Here is a 19,778-nt window from a genome sequence, read left to right on the forward strand (position 1 = left end):
AGGGCTCAAGGAGGAGAGACGGAAGCTGACTGGAGTGAAGGGAAACACCCTCATTCACACAGTGCATAAGAACAGAGCTGAGGCTGTCAATCACAGGCTGTGTGCTGGAACATCCTTCCCTGTCACCATTTTACCTCTTGTTTTCAGGAAAACGTATCACAAGTGTTTCATGTTGATAGCAGATGAACGAAGCAGCAGACAGAAATGACACTTAGTGCTCTGGACTGAGGCAAGTAAACACTGTAGGAGGATATGCTTTGTTCATATTTAATGTCTGAGGTTTACAACCACTTTAACTGTCATCATGGACAACACAATTATTTTTCTAAAGAACTACTAAAGCATTCTAGCAAGCACTGCAGCCATATTTTAATCAGGAATCTACTCTATTTACCAAAAGTAGGTTCTTGTAAATTTCTAAGGCAAAAAAACACAGAGCACCTCACATGTTCTCTGGGAGTGTACTTCATAAAGCCTGTGCTGGGTTACATTCCTTTTTTCCTACATAAGCAATCATGTTCAAACTTGCAAAGGGGGGTTTCAAATGAACCATTATTGACTGTGAGAATCATCTGTTGATTTTGTTTAAATATCAGGCTTGGTGGTGGTATATGCTAAACCTTCTACCTTACAAGTATACATTCTGATATTACCAGATTACTGACAAAAGAGGGCTGGGACTACAGCAATGGCTACATAAAAAAAAGTAAATACTCAGCAGACAGGTTCCCTGTATGCATCTTAAAGCGGAGTTCCGGCCTGAAAAAAAAAATTTAGATAAAAATACCCCCGGGACAGTCAGGGCTAGTACATTCCATAATGGATAGCCTCTGAACTGTCCCAGGTTGCACTTACCTTTTAGAAGAAATACTTACCTTGAAAATTTCTTGTCCAGCGCTGCCATCTCAGGTGTGGGCAGCTGAAGTCAGGGCTTCCTCTTCAGTCCCAGAATGCCCTGCACCGGCCCCACTCATCAGTTCCGGCGCAGGCGCGTCATCCCTGCACAGGTTCTGGGGTCGGTGCAGGCGCATTGACACCTGGGAGCAATGACGTTCAGCTCCCAGGAGTCAACGCAAGCAAGAAGTGACGGCGGGCCGTGGCCGCAGAGGGAGGAAGAGGAAGTAAGGTAAGTATATTTTCTTTAAAAACAAGGTAAGTGAATAAAAAAAAAATAATTATCCAATTGTTTTGCAGGTAATTAAGAGCAAGCGGATAGTGAAAAATTTTTTTTCAGGGTGGAACTCCGTTTTACCCTTTGATGTGCCTCCTCTCCTACTATTTCGTGTACTTTTACTGAACTCTTCAGTCTCTGAAAGTCCCCCTAATCTACCCATATTGCTATGTATTTGTTGGTCTTTTTAAAGTCTGCCCATTTTCTCCATTTATTCGAGAAGCCCCCTACTTGGTCCTCATCTCTACTGCCCAAATACTCCATGTTGTATATATATTCAATTCTGTTGAACCAATCTCTGAGAGTAGGGCTTTCTGTATCTAACCATTTTTTTGGTATCACCCCCTTGGCTGCATTCACCAAGTTTGGGATGATCGTGTTTCTATACTGCTTTTGAGATTAGTCTGTTTTATGAAATAGGCACACCCACGGGCCATCTATAATATTTATCCTGTGAAATATTTCAACCAATATTCCCAAATCTTGGGGCAATCCCACCAGATATAAAACATTGTGCCCAGCGCTTTGCAGCCCCTCTAGCACATTTTTGATTTCCCTGGTTGGTACTTTTGTGCTATTACCGGTGTGATATACTATCTCGATATGTATTTATAGTTAATTTAATTTGTATTTACTATGGATGGATTCCCCTGTTAGCACTGTCTGTGTTGATGGGGGAATTGAGCGAACCCATGGTTGCAGGAAAGAAATCAGCACCGTATATGGCTGGCCTAAAACAGGAAGTATGGTACTGGCCAAATCAACAAGTTAAAAATAAAAAGGAAATAAAATAATACAGACACCACATCTAAGGACTGGTAAGATACAGTAAATTAAATGCTTGTTTTGGGGTTTAGTTGTAATTTAAGTTTTCATATTAAATTTTGACTAATATAATATACCTTGATCTCTGTGGTAGTGATCGCAGACATATATCACAATTTACATGGTTTTGAAAAGATGTCACCAAGAGCTGGATAAAAGAAGTAGTGCTCTAAATTATGGTTGCCCATAGCAGCCAGACATTTTTTTTTGTAATATATATAATTTGCACTAAATAAAAATCTGGAACCTGATAGCTATAGGCAATACCTCAGATGCACCGACCTAGTGCATTACCATAAAAACTTTTTTAAAATATTAAAAGGTGTACAATATACTCACAAGACTGGTGTGGTACAACACACATCAAGAATAGCATATACAGTCTCCAAGGTAGCCAGGTCCCAATAGTGACAAATGGGCATACAGATAGTCGCATGGGGCTGCTGTGGCTAGGCTGACGCGTTTCAGGGGCGAGCCCCCTTCCTCAGAGCCAGAAAAGATGCTGCTAGGAGCATCTTTTCTGGCTCTGAGGAAGGGGGCTCGCCCCTGAAACGCGTCAGCCTAGCCACAGCAGCCCCATGCGACTATCTGTATGCCCATTTGTCACTATTGGGACCTGGCTACCTTGGAGACTGTATATGCTATTCTTGATGTGTGTTGTACCACACCAGTCTTGTGAGTATATTGTACACCTTTTAATATTTTAAAAAAGTTTTTATGGTAATGCACTAGGTCGGTGCGCCCCTCTTTTTTCTTTTTTTGTCTTTTCTACCAGTGGTTCTGGATACCCTTGATCCTGAAGGGGGCAGCAAGACCAAACAGCTCTCTTTACATCTGAGTTTGTAGTGCACCTCTTTCTACTCCATCAGACAGCACTTAAGCGCAGGAGGTTTTGTTTTTACTTGAATACCTCAGATGCCCCCTAGTTTTAGTATGAATCCAATTAGATAAAGTTTTATCTTTTATGTTTACACTTTTTCAATAGGTTTCGCATTTTCAAGTTTTTACAAAAAAAAAAAAACCCAAAAAACTCAGCTTTTTCTAAAACTAGTGCCTACATATTCACTTTACATCATATCTGTAATAGAACTGAATTGCATTTATTTTTGTTCTTTCAGCAAGCACCGAAGCACTGTGAGTATAAACTAAAACATGCCTTTGAAAATCAAGCCAAACACAAGAAGACTAAACTAAAACATAAACATCCATTTCGAAAGTTATATTTGCTTTGTTTTTTTAAGAAATATTCAGTGGGACATAATGGCATCAAATTTTTAGACAGAAATGCTTAGTATAAATATTAATAATAATAAAATGATCTTAATTATATGTGAAATTCAGATTATAAGTAGCTGTAGTATCTTTCTGTTTACAAACAGACAATAATAATGATGTAGGAAAAAAGAAGCCGTCAAATGTGCCATAAAAACAGCGATCCTGCCACCTGCAGGTACCAGGACAGGTGGCAAGTGCATTCGCCTCTCTTTTCCTACTTCATCAAAGAGACTGCATGTGGGAAAGACATTAGCAATCCTGAGCTCCTCACTGCTCCAATAAAACGAAGCTCCGGCGTTGCTTGGCTTGCTCTAAGTTACCTCTCTTAAATCCTTTGCACCTTCTGAATTTACCACATTGACAATAACACTCTTTTTTTTTTTTCTTTCTTTTACTTCATGCATACAGAGAACATTTCGGTGCTGGGTATCTAAGTTTCAAAGTGCAACTTGGAAAATAAGGAAAAAAAAACACTTGAGTCATGTGATGACTTTCTATACATTTTAGTCTTCTATGTTTATAAATGATACTCACAATTGTCTATGATTATTTTACCACCTGGACAGGTTTATTTTAGGAAAAAGAAAACTGTATGGGTTTCTTTTTCTATTAAAGCAGACCTGTACTCAAAAAGGGAATATTTAGCCATACCTTTTGCTTTGCAATTGTCATGGGAAGTAGCAGTGCACTTGAGGCATGTGACTCCCTTGGGATAATTTACTACAACTGGAGAGTGAAACCAATCAGCTACTATCAAAGCTTAATTGAGCAGGCTGAAGTTATAAGCTGATTGGCTACCATGCACAACTGCACTAGAATTTGCACTCTCCAATTTTAGTAAATCAACCCCCTTGTGTTTACAGTGTGAGACCACCCAGGGTATATCTTATACACCTCTGTTTCTGGTGATTGTAATTCTCATGAGATCGGAGTGTCTTATTTAGTGACTGTTGATGATGTCACTCCTGCGGTGCTTATTGTTCTCCCGAGGGCTTGCCGGAGAGGAAGCGGAACATGAGGACCTGCAGAGCAAGGATATCTAGGCTCCTACATAATTTATTTAGGATCCAAGCTTTACCTTTTTTGCTGATGCTCTCCCAATCTTGCATCCTATGGATCTGTAACTCTTTCACCACTCATACTGTCTATTGATCATTCCACGCACTAGTCAACAGTTTACCATTCATCAGTTCATTGAAGAACCAATCAACAGGTATGGCAAGCCTTAAATTATGTAATAAAGCTCTGCTGATCTACCAAGTTGGCCACTACTACATAGGGGTTGGTTTGATAAAACTAGAGAGTGCAAAATCTGTGCAGCTCTGCATGGTAGCCAATCAGCTTCTAACTTCAGCTTGTTCAATAAGGCTTGGACTAAAAAACCTTGGTTTTTATGCAGTGCTGCACTAGATTTTGCACTCTCCAGTTTTAGTAAATTAACCCCATAGAGTGGAATGAGGGATGAACATTAGCCATGGGGAAAAGATCAACTACAACGCGTTTACGATAATACAAATGACTAGTCCTTCACCTTAGACTGGATTTTTTTTTGGGCAAAGCTTTAATACTATAGTTCTGCTTTAAAGTAAATGAATATATTTACAAAGTAATATATATACAAATTATTTTTTGGCCTTATATTTAAAAGAGTTCTATATTTCATATCTAAACTAACACCTGTGTCAGACTTGGTCTGGCTGAAGGTCTTACCTTCAGCCACAACTCTCAAGTCATGTGGATGCTTTCAGGTGCATTCGTTGTGTACTGAAAATCAGTTTGAGATCTTTCTGCCACAACTCTGAAGTCATGTGGAGACTGTCCTCATCTAGGCACATCCTCTGCTTACTATGCTCTTTCTAGCCGATCAATCAGAGGCTTTACCTGAACACAGTTCCTGGTTGTTGACCATCTTCACATCTTTTCCCAGCTTGGGCTTAAGTAAACATCTGTTTTCAGACTGAGCAGGAGTTAAGTAAAGCCTTGTGAAGTTGTGCAAATACAGCATGCTTTCAGGTGCATTCATCATGTACTGAAAATCAGTTTGAGATCCTTCGGACCTCTTTCTAAACTCCTTCAGGCTGGTTTTGCATCCTTATTGACTTAAATGGAGAAAAAAAGGTGTTCTGCTGCAAAAAAATGTCCATGCACACAAGCCCTTAAGGAGGCATCTCACTTGTAGGTTAGGTGCTAAGAGCAGTGGAGAGGTTAAAACAAATGGATATGCAGGATGACTAGTCAACATTAAAGAAGAACTCCAGGCAAATTTTGTATTTACCCATGCAGTGGGGCTGTGCCCGCACTGCATAGGATAACTGCTTGTTTTTGTCTAGGGGGATCACAGAGCAGAGATATACTTACCTAATCTGCCAATCCTGCGAGTGCAAGTCTGGTCCCTGCTGCTTCTGACTCTCCCCTCATGCTAGCAGCCTTGTAAATACACTGTTCTTGACGTCATCATGCCAACAGACCAGGTCTGCATGTGACTACGGCAGGAACAGTCCATTGCTGGATGTGGTAGAGCAAAAGTTTACCACAGGATCAAAGGATCAGGTAAGTATAGCTTTTCCTTGTGCTCCTGGACAAATCAAGCAGTAAACCCACCCACATGGAAGAAAAATATATTTAAAATATATTTTTTTAAAAAAAAAACATTTTTCCCCCAAATATATTGGAAATATATTTGAAATGCTACAATTTTGGCCATATTCAATATATTTCTAAAAATTGTTCCCTAAATATATTGGAAATATATTTTTCTTCCATATGGGCATGCAGTGCATGCACAGCCCCACTGCATGGGAAAAGAAACATTTTGCCCAGGGTTCTTCTTTAAGGTTTATTGTCAACTACTCTTTGGTTTATTATATAATGATGACAGTTACAGTAAGGTTAGGAGATTCCAAATTGTATATTTTATGTAGGCCGAGGCTTCCAATTGTTCACACATCACCCAAGACATCCAACAACATTTTAAACATTGGATATCATGATACAGCAAAGCTAAGAATTAGGCCAATATAAAAATGTAATGCTGCATGCAATGTTTGTTTTACATAAAGCCAGCACTTGACAAAAATCTCATTGATCCTGGGCTCTAGGGAGAAATGTTAAAACTCTCTTTGTCCTTTTATTTTTCTTATACTAACATCTTGATGTACACTGTAAGAAAGTGAAGTCTGTAATGAACCCAAAACACAACCCATTCAGTCCAGTAAGAACACATTGAATCATTAGGTCTACATTTGCCATTTCTAATGTTTATGATGTAATACAATTCAACAATGGCCATTCCTGCTCCATATAATGCATTCCCTGTAGGTAAATGATCTTTAATGCTGTTTTAACACTGACGTGTTTCGCTGGGTTTTTCCCTTGCTAAAAATACAAGAAAAATGCAATAAAAATATTTCCCTTTAAATCCTAAAGGGACTATTCACTCTACTGGGCTGCGGCTGCGGTACATTTTGAAAAGACCTGTATGCTGCTTCTTAGGTGTGCTTTTCAAAACGGCACCAAGAATGCAGCTCCCCATTAAAATGAATAGTATATACATCAAAAACACACATTTTTTGAGTCATATGGCCATGTTTCATAGGTGCATACTTGGAGTCCGTCACCCTGGAAACACACCAAAATGCATTAAAAACACATATGTATTTTTAATGCATTTTTTCAGGGGAGCAGTGTGAAAGCACCCTACGTTTTAAGTTAATACTTAAATGAAAGTTAATGGAAATGTACATTGGATATAAAACCTAATTGTATGTCATGCTTGTTAAAGCAATGTGCGCCATATACAATTGTCATTTTTAATAAAACCCCATTTTAACTTTTTTGTTTCTATTTTTTTTTTTGCATCTCAGTGCTGTTGATCCCCTGCAGAATTATTCAGTCACTTTCTCTCTACGTGCATGCACTTCAGCAATGGCTGTAAGATCAGGGCTTGGTTCCTAATGGTGACAATAGTGAACAATGTCCGCATAAAATGAGTGTGACAAGATTACAACACAGGAGAACAACTGAGAAATAGAGTGTTGTCACACTATACCAGGAAGTGCCTGAACAGGGACCTTCTTGGCAGGATCAGCAGGTATTATTTTAACAAAGTCTTAACTTTTCTTGCCTTCTTTCCTACTTCTTTAGAATGTGTAGTAAGCTGGACATGCCTTAGTGATGAAGTGTCTCCTGCGCACATCCATGGAAGTTATGTCATCACAGGCCGGCCAGTTAAGATGGCCAAAGATGACACACCAGGAGGAAAACCAGGTAAGGGAGCTTACAGACATGGAATCACAGAAGGGGAGATTAGTACAGCGGACTTTCATTCTGTTTTAAAGTAGAACAGTGGTCAGGCTATAGACATTTGACTATTTACTTATACCGGTCAAGCAATAAAATGCTTTAAAACAATCTTACTGATCTCTGTATCTGCAAGCACCATAGAGTAAATAATATCCAAAATTCAGAAAATATTTTTTTAATTTTCCTTCAGTAGACTGCCCCCTTCTCAACAACAGTCAATTGGCTGTCTGCCAGTCTTCTATTCAGTAATAGCAGGAGCACAGGAAGAGGGAAATGCAGGGTCCCAACCAGAACAACTTCACTAGATCTCACTGTAAAGTTTAGGATGAATTACTCCAAAGTGTTTGGAGCTGGAGAGGTCAGTGAGGGCTTGTTTAAAAGCTTATGTACTGCTTGTCAACAATATGTAACTACTTCAACGTCCATAGACTGGCTACAGTTCAAATATACATGCAACTTGGTTTTTATTTAAGATTTATTCTTTTTATTTAGGATTTTTGTAATGCAACTTGTTTAAAAATCTGAACTTGACTTGTTTTCATTCTCTTTCAATCTCCTTTACAGCAGCACTTAGAATTGAGGCGTTGGAAGCCAAACAGGTGTGCTTCAAGCAAATGTGCTGACAAAGAACATTCTAGTAGGAATAAAAAGCAGAGAGAGACCCATCAGTCTCCTGCTGCTTTACAGTCCAATCGTCAGTCTGGAGATCGAGAAAGGCCATCATCTGGTTTACAGTATATAACTGCAGCAGAAAGAGTGATGGCATCTGCCTAGCTGTGCTATGTAACAGGGCTGTATAAATTGGCAGATAAAAAAGCTTCTCTATATGTATTTTACCTGTGTATTTACTTGTTTGCCTGAAGTTCAGCTTAAAAAAATATCTGAACAAACTGCTTGTGTTCGTAACCATTTACTATTCTGTCCAAAATAAATTAAAAGGTTTATGATACACTACAAGTAGGATATACATATTTTATTTTATGTTTTGGTTAGTGCAAACAAAATGTATATATATGCAAACTGTATAAACTGTATTTGATGTATTATTGCATAACAACTGTACACTTTCTGTAAAAGCAATTCTCCAGTTGCAATTTTGCATATTAGAAAGGCCGCATATGGAGAGTACAGTAAAATTTGCTCAACTATAAGTGCATGTGGAAATCTAAAGCCTTTGCTTACTTATAAAAGGGCTCAACTGAGCCCCCTGCTGTCTACAAGGTAAACCAGCTTCGTTTTATAAATGAGAACCAGACGTGAGCTTGGTCTACATATATGAAGATGGATTAACTAGCGTAGCCATTGGACTGCATAAGATAATAATCAAGACATTCTTCTTATTTATCCACAGGTGAATAGATTTTTATAACAGTTAACTTGACTAAAAGCAGAAGGAACCCTCTATTCTTTTCTGGTGCAACCTGGCAACATTCTCTAACTTATGATGGAGCAGAGAATGACATATGGAAGATAGAAATAGCTGACAGAAGGAAGAAGAAGAAAACACATTATTATTAGTTTGGTGTTTCTGATTAAAAATGAATCATTGAATTCACACATATATAACAGTGAGGTGAGCAATGCTTCCCTCAATGTTTATTAATCCAAATGCAAAATTCCTACTAGTGAAGGTGCTATATTGCCATCTCCACCCAAAAGTGATATGTTGGTTTAGTGTGGTTTCTGATAAGTTGAATCACATGCTCGTTTCTATTATCTCCCAGGAACCTGAGTGAGCTATCCCTACCAAACTGCCGAGTACCATATGATGACAATGTCCCATTTCCTATTGTAGAAGGTATACTGCTAAGGAGACTCCTTTACAAAATAAAAAAAATAAAAAAATGAATACCCTGGAAAACAATTTATACTCACCTATCCCATCCCTGTTCTTGAAATTTTCACTTTCTTTAACATCTATGCCCCACAGAGTGTGTCAAATGCCTGGTACCCAACTGTACTACATGGTTGCATCTGCCGGCCCATTTTTCACTACTGCGTCCTGTACTGATATACAATAAGGCCTGACAGATGGTGGGGAACACAGGCATTTGAAAATCGAAGAAGTGTCTGATGCAGAAGATTCTGCTGGAGGTCATACCTTTGAAAAGAGTGAAGACTCCCCGAACAGGAGGCAGGATAGGTGAGTATAAAACATCATTCTTTTGCAGGATGATTCTTATTCACGTTAGGAAGAACCTATAACCCCACGAGCCCAACCTCACCACTGGTGTTTCAAAGAGCTATGACATGATGAATATTTTTGTAAGGCAGGGATAATAACTTGCTTAGTTCTGCCATTAAAGGTGTTTAAGAATCTATTGTTTCCATTGAAAGGTCCTAGAATAATTCAGTTACCGTAACTGTTCGTGATTTTTAACACGGGGCTATGAAGTTCTGTAAAAGAGCTGTAGTTTACATTACCAAGAGTGCCTACTGTGCCTGGTCTTCCTTTAGGTTGTATGGTTCCATTGAACCCTGAGCATTTTGTAGCTCAAAACTCCAAAATGCTCAACATCCATAAATTCCACATATTTCAGTGGTGTCTGATCCCATTTGAGCACTCAGGCACCTGCAGCTCTATGCCTGATACTCTAAAAGCTACGTATGCTACTTTTGAGGCAGAGCTGGCCAATTTTGTCCCCATAGACTTGGGTGGGAACGCCTAAATTGGTGCAAATTGCACATTTTTCAGGAGTTTTTCCAGACATTTTTTAGTTTCTCCTACCTATTTTGTTCTTTTCAGGAATAAAAGCAACAGTATTAAGGAGGACATTCATATACTTTATTGTGTGGTGTACTACAGGGGTTACTCTCTGTAGAATTCCTAGTAGAATTTGTAACATTTTCCACGGGCTAACAACAAGAGCCTGTTCTTGACAGTAGGAGAATAACCAACATTGTTTATAAATCTATTTTTTTCTGTAGCTGGCCCCTACATTTAACAGATTTTGCAGAAAAGTTTTGCCAGAACAAGATTGTTTAAAACTGAAGATTTCACACAACAGGGTATAAATGTTTTATACAATGGCCTAGAATGGCAAATTTTAATTTTATATCTACAATTTCCTGTCTGCTTTCTTAACACAAGACAGATATTTTGATTTAGTATTAAACCAATTACATGTAATTGTCCTTCCAAATTTTAGAGGATGTTGACCAAAATTATGTAGAAAGACCTCAAAAGACACAGTAAATTAATTTACTGCATTGAAACAGATGACTCAAGTGATCTAACCACTCAAAGGGAACGCCTTGTTTGAGAGCCCTGCTGCCATGGCTGAGGTCCAAGGAGCTATCCATTCATTGTGTACAATGGCTCCACTTACACCAGTGGTTGCAGGCAATAAAGAGCCTTCGGAAATAATAAGAGACTTGAGTGCCACATGGTGCCCAGAAAACAGCTTTCTGTCTCTGTCTGTATAATAGATGGCAACGGACATCCAATTGTAAATTCCACCTGCACTCCATTCACTTGTTCGGCAGCATCACAAGAACAAAGAAGGGCAGGAAGCTCCAAACAAACACAAATATGAGTCAACATGCTTGAGTAGAGGTGGGCTGAATTTGGCTCTCGAAAAAGCATACAGATGTCACTGGCAGGTCATGATGTCATCTGGATTCCATTCACAGTAAATGAGAGTCAGATTGTTTTTATTGGCTTTTTATTAAAAATGTAACAGAAGGAAAATCTGTTAAAGTGTCCATCCGGCAACGTGCAAAAAAAGGAGTCCATAAACTGCTCAGAGATCTGTCGATGATAAAGCCTTAGTGGGGTATCTAAAGGAAATGCAGAGATCTCTGCTTTTCACCTTGACTCAAGTGTTTTACTCATTTTGACATCACAAAAAGGAGGGACAGGAAGATGTTTCCAGGTTATGAAGTCATAACCTATAGTGCAAGAAAAGTTAAAAAAAAAAGCTGGTTAAAGAAGCCTATTTCCATTTTCCATCTTACTTTTACTATCATTAGTACCTAGTATATTATGTTATACCTATTAAAACCTAGTGTGAGAAAATCTATCTTATATCATGCTCATGGCTCTTATTTATCAAAATGTCTATAGAAAGAACCATTCTTGTCATCTATAATGATCTGTCTTTTCCTTTCCTTGAAAAACAGTATAATATGGTAGAATGACTGTTGCAGGAAACAAAAATACATTTCATTCACACGCATATAAAGAAGTGATGTTCTGTATTTACAGCATCTCTGATTTCCGCCTGTTATTAAGGACATTTTAGTAGATCAACCCCACTGTATCGCATATAAATGTGTTGCATTGTCTGTCTTGTCAGATCTGCCCTTTTTTTTACTTTCTTTATGCTAGAGGTTATGACTTCATAACCTGAAAACATCTTCCTGTCCCTCCAGTTTATGTCAAAATTAGTAAAATACCTAAATCAACGTGAAAAGGAGAGATCTCTGCATTTCCTTTAGATACCCCACTAAGGCTTTATCATCGACACATTTCTGGGCAGTTTATGGACTCAACAAATTAAAAATTATGGTGAAACTGCACTAATGGAATACAGTTTACAATCAGATAGCATGCTATGAGATATAAAACAGAGCAGTGATCATTTTAAATCTACTATACATACATATAAGATTACACCACATCATCAGATGTAATGAAATCCACCAATAATAAAAACATAAAATAAACGTCCAAAGAAAGTCCACACATGTGCAATAATGTATCAGATAACACTCAAAACACAGGTTGAAAGGGTTGTTGCTGTGAATCTCATACCAGGAAGGGTCTCTACCATCAAACAAGTACAACAGAAGGCTTACCGAAGGAATATGACTTTCATATTATAGAGAAGTCATAAAGTGCTTCAAACAATAGTGACCAATATTCTACCAGCCTTCCAACTCACATCCACCAAGATTGACATCAAGCGGATTATCGCTTTAGGTCTCCATCTCCACGGGTTACTCCAAACAGACATACATGTCAAAGAAACAAAGGAGACCAAGTGCTCTGCATAGTATAAAATCAGATCTACTCTTTATTAAAAATTGGTAAGAAAGCCTGGCAAAATATTGGTCTTTAGAGCGCTATGTGGCTGCTCTATAGGATTCTAATGTGCTTGTCTGGCGGTGAAGGCCAATCCTGCTGTGATATTCACGGCAACCCCTTTATCTATCGGTGTTTTGACAGTTTATTCTGACAGGCTTTGGTAAGGAAGCCTGGCAGAATATTGGTCACTATTCTTTAGAGTGCTATATGGCTTCTCTATATTATGAGAGTAATATTACTCCTGTAAGCCTTCTATTGTGAAGAAGATGATGTACACTGCTCAGGTGGATCTATATCCAAATTCAGCCGTGGGTGCTGGAACTCGGATCGCCACCCGATAACAGGAACATGCAGAGAAAGTGGCTGCACACCAAAACGATAACTTGATAGTAGCAAAGATTTATTTGTACAAATCTGGATTCAAGGTACAAAAGAATGGAAATGCTAGATGCGTATCACACGACCAACAGCGTGCTTGTTCACTCACCTGTAGTGAACAAGCACGCTGTTGGTCGTGTGAAACGCGTCTATCATTTCCATTCTGTTGTACCGTGTATCCAGATTTGTACAAATAAATCTTTGCTACTATCAAGTTATCGTTTTGGTGTGCGGCCACTTTCTCTTCATAAGCCTTCTGTTGTTCTTGTCTGGTGGCGGAGACCCATCCTGGGGTGAGATTCACAGCAACGCCACTTTTAACCGGAGTTTTGACAGTTTATGGACTCATCTTCTTACATGTTGCAGGATGAACACTTTAACAGATTTTCCTACTGTTACATTTTTAATAAAAAGCCAATAAAAACAATCTGACTCACATTTACAGCCCTTATTTTGTCTGTACAGCAGAGTTAGGAGAGGGTAAGGGAGAAACAGCACAGTCTATGCAGATAGGTGGAAAGAGCAACAGAGAGATCAGCTAACCAGTGTACTGCTTCTCCCTTCATTGTCCAGTCACAGGGTGTGGAAGGGGAGTTAGCCACTTTTAGCTATTCTTATGAAGTTCAGCTTTAAATCTATAAATGTGTAAAACAAGTATAACACCCTCTCAATAGGCAGCTGATATTCTGCTAAACTGCTGATATAAATTGGCAATGTTTGTGTGCAGATTCTTTAGAATTAATTTAACAAAGGCACATAACCTGTTCACTTTGCAAGGACATTTGCCCCAGAGCTTAGTGAGTGAGGCAAAGCTCTGTTATTTCTATCATCTAATCATATGCAAGCATAAATGCTGTTTTTCTAATTTAACTTGCATGCGATTGGGTATACGTTGCAACATGGAACTTCACCACGATCATAACCTCAAGGGAAAAGTGTTTGCTTTTAGTAAATCAACCCTAATATCTCCAACGATCTAACCATTAAGAACTGGTGCTGTTGTCAGGTCCCCTGGCATCGCCAGAGACAGCCATTGGAAGAAAATGAACTAAGAGGACAGGAACCAGATCTGTGCCAGGGCAGGTTAGTATTATTCTCTCATACAGTAGTTGTGTTATTTTTTTATTGTGCAATTTTATTGTGCAACTTTTCTTTTTACAAAATAGGATAGGGTACAGGGTGATGATAAGCTATCATTCCACATATATTTATAAGTAGGCACTGTATCTGTTTGGGATATACGGTAATGACTCTTTTAAAGGCTGTTGAAATTTGAAAGTAGCTGAGTCCTGTTGTTACGTTTCTGGGAAGAGATGTTGGAACCTGACTCAATAATAACTGCCTCTGATCACTGATTCATAAACCCCTCCCAGGCTTCTCAGAATGAACACTTTTATGAAGTACTTAGTGTATGCATACTTTTCATGCCTTGTTGAGTGGCATCTGCTGCTTTGAGCAATCAGGTACATAAAGCAGATTTTGCTACAATATGGTTAAAGGATAGTGTTGAGCGAACACGGACTGTATTATTCGTGTTCGTACCGAATAATTGGATTTTTTTTACCCGAACACGGACACGGACACTTTACTGTATGTTCGGGTAAAAATCCGTGTTCGGTCGTTTTATTTCCGGGTTTTGCATGCTTTGGCGCTCTTTTCATGGCGGGCTTTCAACAGCCAATCAACAATCGTTTAACTGGTGTGCCTTAAGCCATCCCAGCCATGCCTGCAAATGTCTTAGTAGCTGTGATTGGCCGTCTGAAGCATGTGACCAAGTCTTTATAAGTTCGAGGCAGCCGCCGCAGCAGCGTCATTCTGCTGCTTAGCTAAGGGACAGAGCACACATCAATGTGCTGGCTGCTGATTAGGGAAAGATAGGCAGGAAAAAACCATTTGTGTCCGGATAGAATTGAGGGACAGGTCGGAGTGTTTAGGCAGGGCGAGTTGTAGGCATTTTAGGGATAGAGTCTGCTGAATTATAGGGTCAGTGTCTTCTACAAACTACAATCGATATTGCTGTGTGGGGGGTGGGGTGAATCTGCACTCAATCCTGATCTACGATCTCTTCTCAATCCTGTTAGGGACAGAGTCTGCTGAATTTTAGGGAAACTGTGTTCTACAAACTACAATCGATATTGCTGTGTGGTGTGGGATTGGAGATAGGCAGGTGTCAGTGATCCACATCCATTTTTCTGTGTGTGAGCTGCAGTGAACACAATCTTTTTGGGCTGCAGTGAACACAATCTTTTTGGGCTGCAGTGAACACAATCTTTTTGGGCTGCAGTGAACACAATCTTTTTGGGCTGCAGTGAACACAATCTTTTTGGGGTGCAGTGAACAAAATCTTTTTGGGGTGCAGTGAACACAATCCTTTTTGGTGTGCAGTGAACACAATCTTTGTGGGGTGCAGTGAACAAAATCCTTTGTGGGGTGCAGTGAACACAATCTTTTTGGGGTGCAGTGAACAAAATCCTTTTTGGGGTGCAGTGAACAACATCCTTTTTGGGGTGCAGTGAACACAATCTTTTTGGGGTGCAGTGAACAAAATCCTTTGTGGGGTGCAGTGAACACAATCTTTTTGGGGTGCAGTGAACACAATCTTTTTGGGGTGGAGTGAACAACATCCTTTTTGGGGTGCAGTGAACAAAATCCTTTTTGGGGTGCAGTGAACAAAATCATTTTTGGGGTGCAGTGAACACAATCTTTTTGGGGTGCAGTGAACACAATCTTTGTGGGGTGCAGTGAACACAATCTTTTTGGGGTGGAGTGAACAACATCCTTTTTGGGGTGCAGTGAACAACATCCTTTTTGGGGTGCAGTGAACACAATCTTTTTGGGGTGCAGTGAACACAATCTTTGTGGGGTACAGTGAACAGAATCTTTGTGGGGTGCAGTGAACACAATCTTTGGGGGGTACAGTGAACACAATCTTTTTGGGGTGCAGTGAACACAATCTTTGTGGGGTGCAGTGAACACAATCTTTTTGGGGTGGAGTGAACAAAATCATTTTTGGGGTGCAGTGAACAACATCCTTTTTGGGGTGCAGTGATCAAAATCCTTTTTGGGGTGCAGTGAACACAATCTTTTTGGGGTGCAGTGAACAAAATCCTTTGTGGGGTGCAGTGAACAGAATCTTTGTGGGGTGCAGTGAACACAATCTTTGGGGGGGTACAGTGAACACAATCTTTTTGGGGTGCAGTGAACACAATCTTTGTGGGGTACAGTGAACAGAATCTTTGTGGGGTGCAGTGAACACAATCTTTGGGGGGTACAGTGAACACAATCTTTTTGGGGTGCAGTGAACACAATCTTTGGGGGGTACAGTGAACACAATCTTTTTGGGGTGCAGTGAACACAATCTTTGTGGGGTGCAGTGAACACAATCTTTGGGGGGGTACAGTGAACACAATCTTTTTGGGGTGCAGTGAACAACATCCTTTTAGGGTGCAGTGAACACAATCTTTGTGGGGTGCAGTGAACAACATCCTTTTAGGGTGCAGTGAACACAATCTTTGTGGGGTACAGTGAACAGAATCTTTGTGGGGTGCAGTGAACACAATCTTTGGGGGGTACAGTGAACACAATCTTTGTGAGGTGCAGTGAACACAATCTTTGTGGGGTGCAGTGAACACAATCATTGTGGGGTGCAGTGAACTCAATCTTTGTGGGGTACAGTGAACACAATCTCATACTTCTGAAGATTTGAGGGTGCTGCCTGTTCCATACTCCCCCTACTCCTCATCTAGCCTTTTAGGGGTACAAACAATAGTAATTGGGGCCTAGTGTGGTTGTGTACGTGTGATATACATACACTTTTTTTGGATCATATTTTCTATTCCGCTATTTAATCAAAAACCTTTGGGGATCAGTTAAATTGGGGGATAGTCTGTGTTGGTACGTGTGAGAGAGATCCACCTTTCCAAGTTGTTGGGGTTCATCTCATACTTCTGAAGGTTTGAGGGTGCTGCCTGTTCCATACTCCCCCTACTCCTAGCCTTTTAGGGGTACAAACAATAGTAATTGGGGCCTAGTGTGGTTGTGTACGTGTGATATACATACACTTTTTTTGGATCATATTTTCTATTCCGCTATTTAATCAAAAACCTTTGGGGATCAGTTAAATTGGGGGATAGTCTGTGTTGGTACGTGTGAGAGAGATCCACCTTTCCAAGTTGTTGGGGTTCATCTCATACTTCTGAAGGTTTGAGGGTGCTGCCTGTTCCATACCCCCCCTACTCCTCATCTAGCCTTTTAGGGGTACAAACAATAGTAATTGGGGCCTAGTGTGGTTGTGTACGTGTGATATACATACACTTTTTTTGGATCATATTTTCTATTCCGCTATTTAATCAAAAACCTTTGGGGATCAGTTAAATTGGGGGATAGTCTGTGTTGGTACGTGTGAGAGAGATCCACCTTTCCAAGTTGTTGGGGTTCATCTCATACTTCTGAAGGTTTGAGGGTGCTGCCTGTTCCATACCCCCCCTACTCCTCATCTAGCCTTTTAGGGGTACAAACAATAGTAATTGGGGCCCAGTGTGGTTGTGTACGTGTGATATACATACACTTTTTTTGGATCATATTTTCTATTCCGCTATTTAATCAAAAACCTTTGGGGATCAGTTAAATTGGGGGATAGTCTGTGTTGGTACGTGTGAGAGAGATCCACCTTTCCAAGTTGTTGGGGTTCATCTCATACTTCTGAAGGTTTGAGGGTGCTGCCTGTTCCATACCCCCCCTACTCCTCATCTAGCCTTTAAGGGGTACAAACAATAGTAATTGGGGCCTAGTGTGGTTGTGTACGTGTGATATACATACACTTTTTTTGGATCATATTTTCTATTCCGCTATTTAATCAAAAACCTTTGGGGATCAGTTAAATTGGGGGATAGTCTGTGTTGGTACGTGTGAGAGAGATCCACCTTTCCAAGTTTTTGGGGTTCATCTCATACTTCTGAAGATTTGAGGGTGCTGCCTGTTCCATACCCCCCCTACTCCTCATCTAGCCTTTTAGGGGTACAAACAATAGTAATTGGGGCCTAGTGTGGTTGTGTACGTGTGATATACATACACTTTTTTGGGATCATATTTTCTATTCCGCTATTTAATCAAAAACCTTTGGGGATCAGTTAAATTGGGGGATAGTCTGTGTTGGTACGTGTGAGAGAGATCCACCTTTCCAAGTTGTTGGGGTTCATCTCATACTTCTGAAGGTTTGAGGGTGCTGCCTGTTCCATACCCCCCCTACTCCTCATCTAGCCTTTTAGGGGTACAAACAATAGTAATTGGGGCCCAGTGTGGTTGTGTACGTGTGATATACATACACTTTTTTTGGATCATATTTTCTATTCCGCTATTTAATCAAAAACCTTTGGGGATCAGTTAAATTGGGGGATAGTCTGTGTTGGTACGTGTGAGAGAGATCCACCTTTCCAAGTTGTTGGGGTTCATCTCATACTTCTGAAGGTTTGAGGGTGCTGCCTGTTCCATACCCCCCCTACTCCTCATCTAGCCTTTTAGGGGTACAAACAATAGTAATTGGGGCCTAGTGTGGTTGTGTACGTGTGATATACATACACTTTTTTTGGATCATATTTTCTATTCCGCTATTTAATCAAAAACCTTTGGGGATCAGTTAAATTGGGGGATAGTCTGTGTTGGTACGTGTGAGAGAGATCCACCTTTCCAAGTTGTTGGGGTTCATCTCATACTTCTGAAGGTTTGAGGGTGCTGCCTGTTCCATACCCCCCCTACTCCTCATCTAGCCTTTTAGGGGTACAAACAATAGTAATTGGGGCCTAGTGTGGTTGTGTACGTGTGATATACATACACTTTTTTTGGATCATATTTTCTATTCCGCTATTTAATCAAAAACCTTTGGGGATCAGTTAAATTGGGGGATAGTCTGTGTTGGTACGTGTGAGAGAGATCCACCTTTCCAAGTTTTTGGGGTTCATCTCATACTTCTGAAGATTTGAGGGTGCTGCCTGTTCCATACCCCCCCTACTCCTCATCTAGCCTTTTAGGGGTACAAACAATAGTAATTGGGGCCTAGTGTGGTTGTGTACGTGTGATATACATACACTTTTTTTGGATCATATTTTCTATTCCGCTATTTAATCAAAAACCTTTGGGGATCAGTTAAATTGGGGGATAGTCTGTGTTGGTACGTGTGAGAGAGATCCACCTTTCCAAGTTGTTGGGGTTCATCTCATACTTCTGAAGGTTTGAGGGTGCTGCCTGTTCCATACCCCCCCTACTCCTCATCTAGCCTTTTAGGGGTACAAACAATAGTAATTGGGGCCTAGTGTGGTTGTGTACGTGTGATATACATACACTTTTTTTGGATCATATTTTCTATTCCGCTATTTAATCAAAAACCTTTGGGGATCAGTTAAATTGGGGGATAGTCTGTGTTGGTACGTGTGAGAGAGATCCACCTTTCCAAGTTTTTGGGGTTCATCTCATACTTCTGAAGATTTGAGGGTGCTGCCTGTTCCATACCCCCCCTACTCCTCATCTAGCCTTTTAGGGGTACAAACAATAGTAATTGGGGCCTAGTGTGGTTGTGTACGTGTGATATACATACACTTTTTTTGGATCATATTTTCTATTCCGCTATTTAATCAAAAACCTTTGGGGATCAGTTAAATTGGGGGATAGTCTGTGTTGGTACGTGTGAGAGAGATCCACCTTTCCAAGTTGTTGGGGTTCATCTCATACTTCTGAAGGTTTGAGGGTGCTGCCTGTTCCATACCCCCCCTACTCCTCATCTAGCCTTTTAGGGGTACAAACAAT

The 19,778-nt window shown here is 40.0% G+C and overlaps 1 protein-coding gene across 2 annotated transcripts in view; it reads right to left on the bottom strand.

Annotated features, from left to right (window-relative positions):
- Nucleotides 1-19,778, bottom strand: part of ADAMTSL1 (ADAMTS like 1) — a gene marked incomplete at its 3' end in the record, with an annotated part of 475,788 nt that overhangs the window by 423,667 nt on the left and 32,343 nt on the right. The window lies entirely within an intron of this gene.

Source organism: Pelophylax lessonae (assembly GCF_965119305.1).
Source record: "Pelophylax lessonae genome assembly, chromosome: 1".
NCBI lineage: Eukaryota > Metazoa > Chordata > Amphibia > Anura > Ranidae > Pelophylax > Pelophylax lessonae.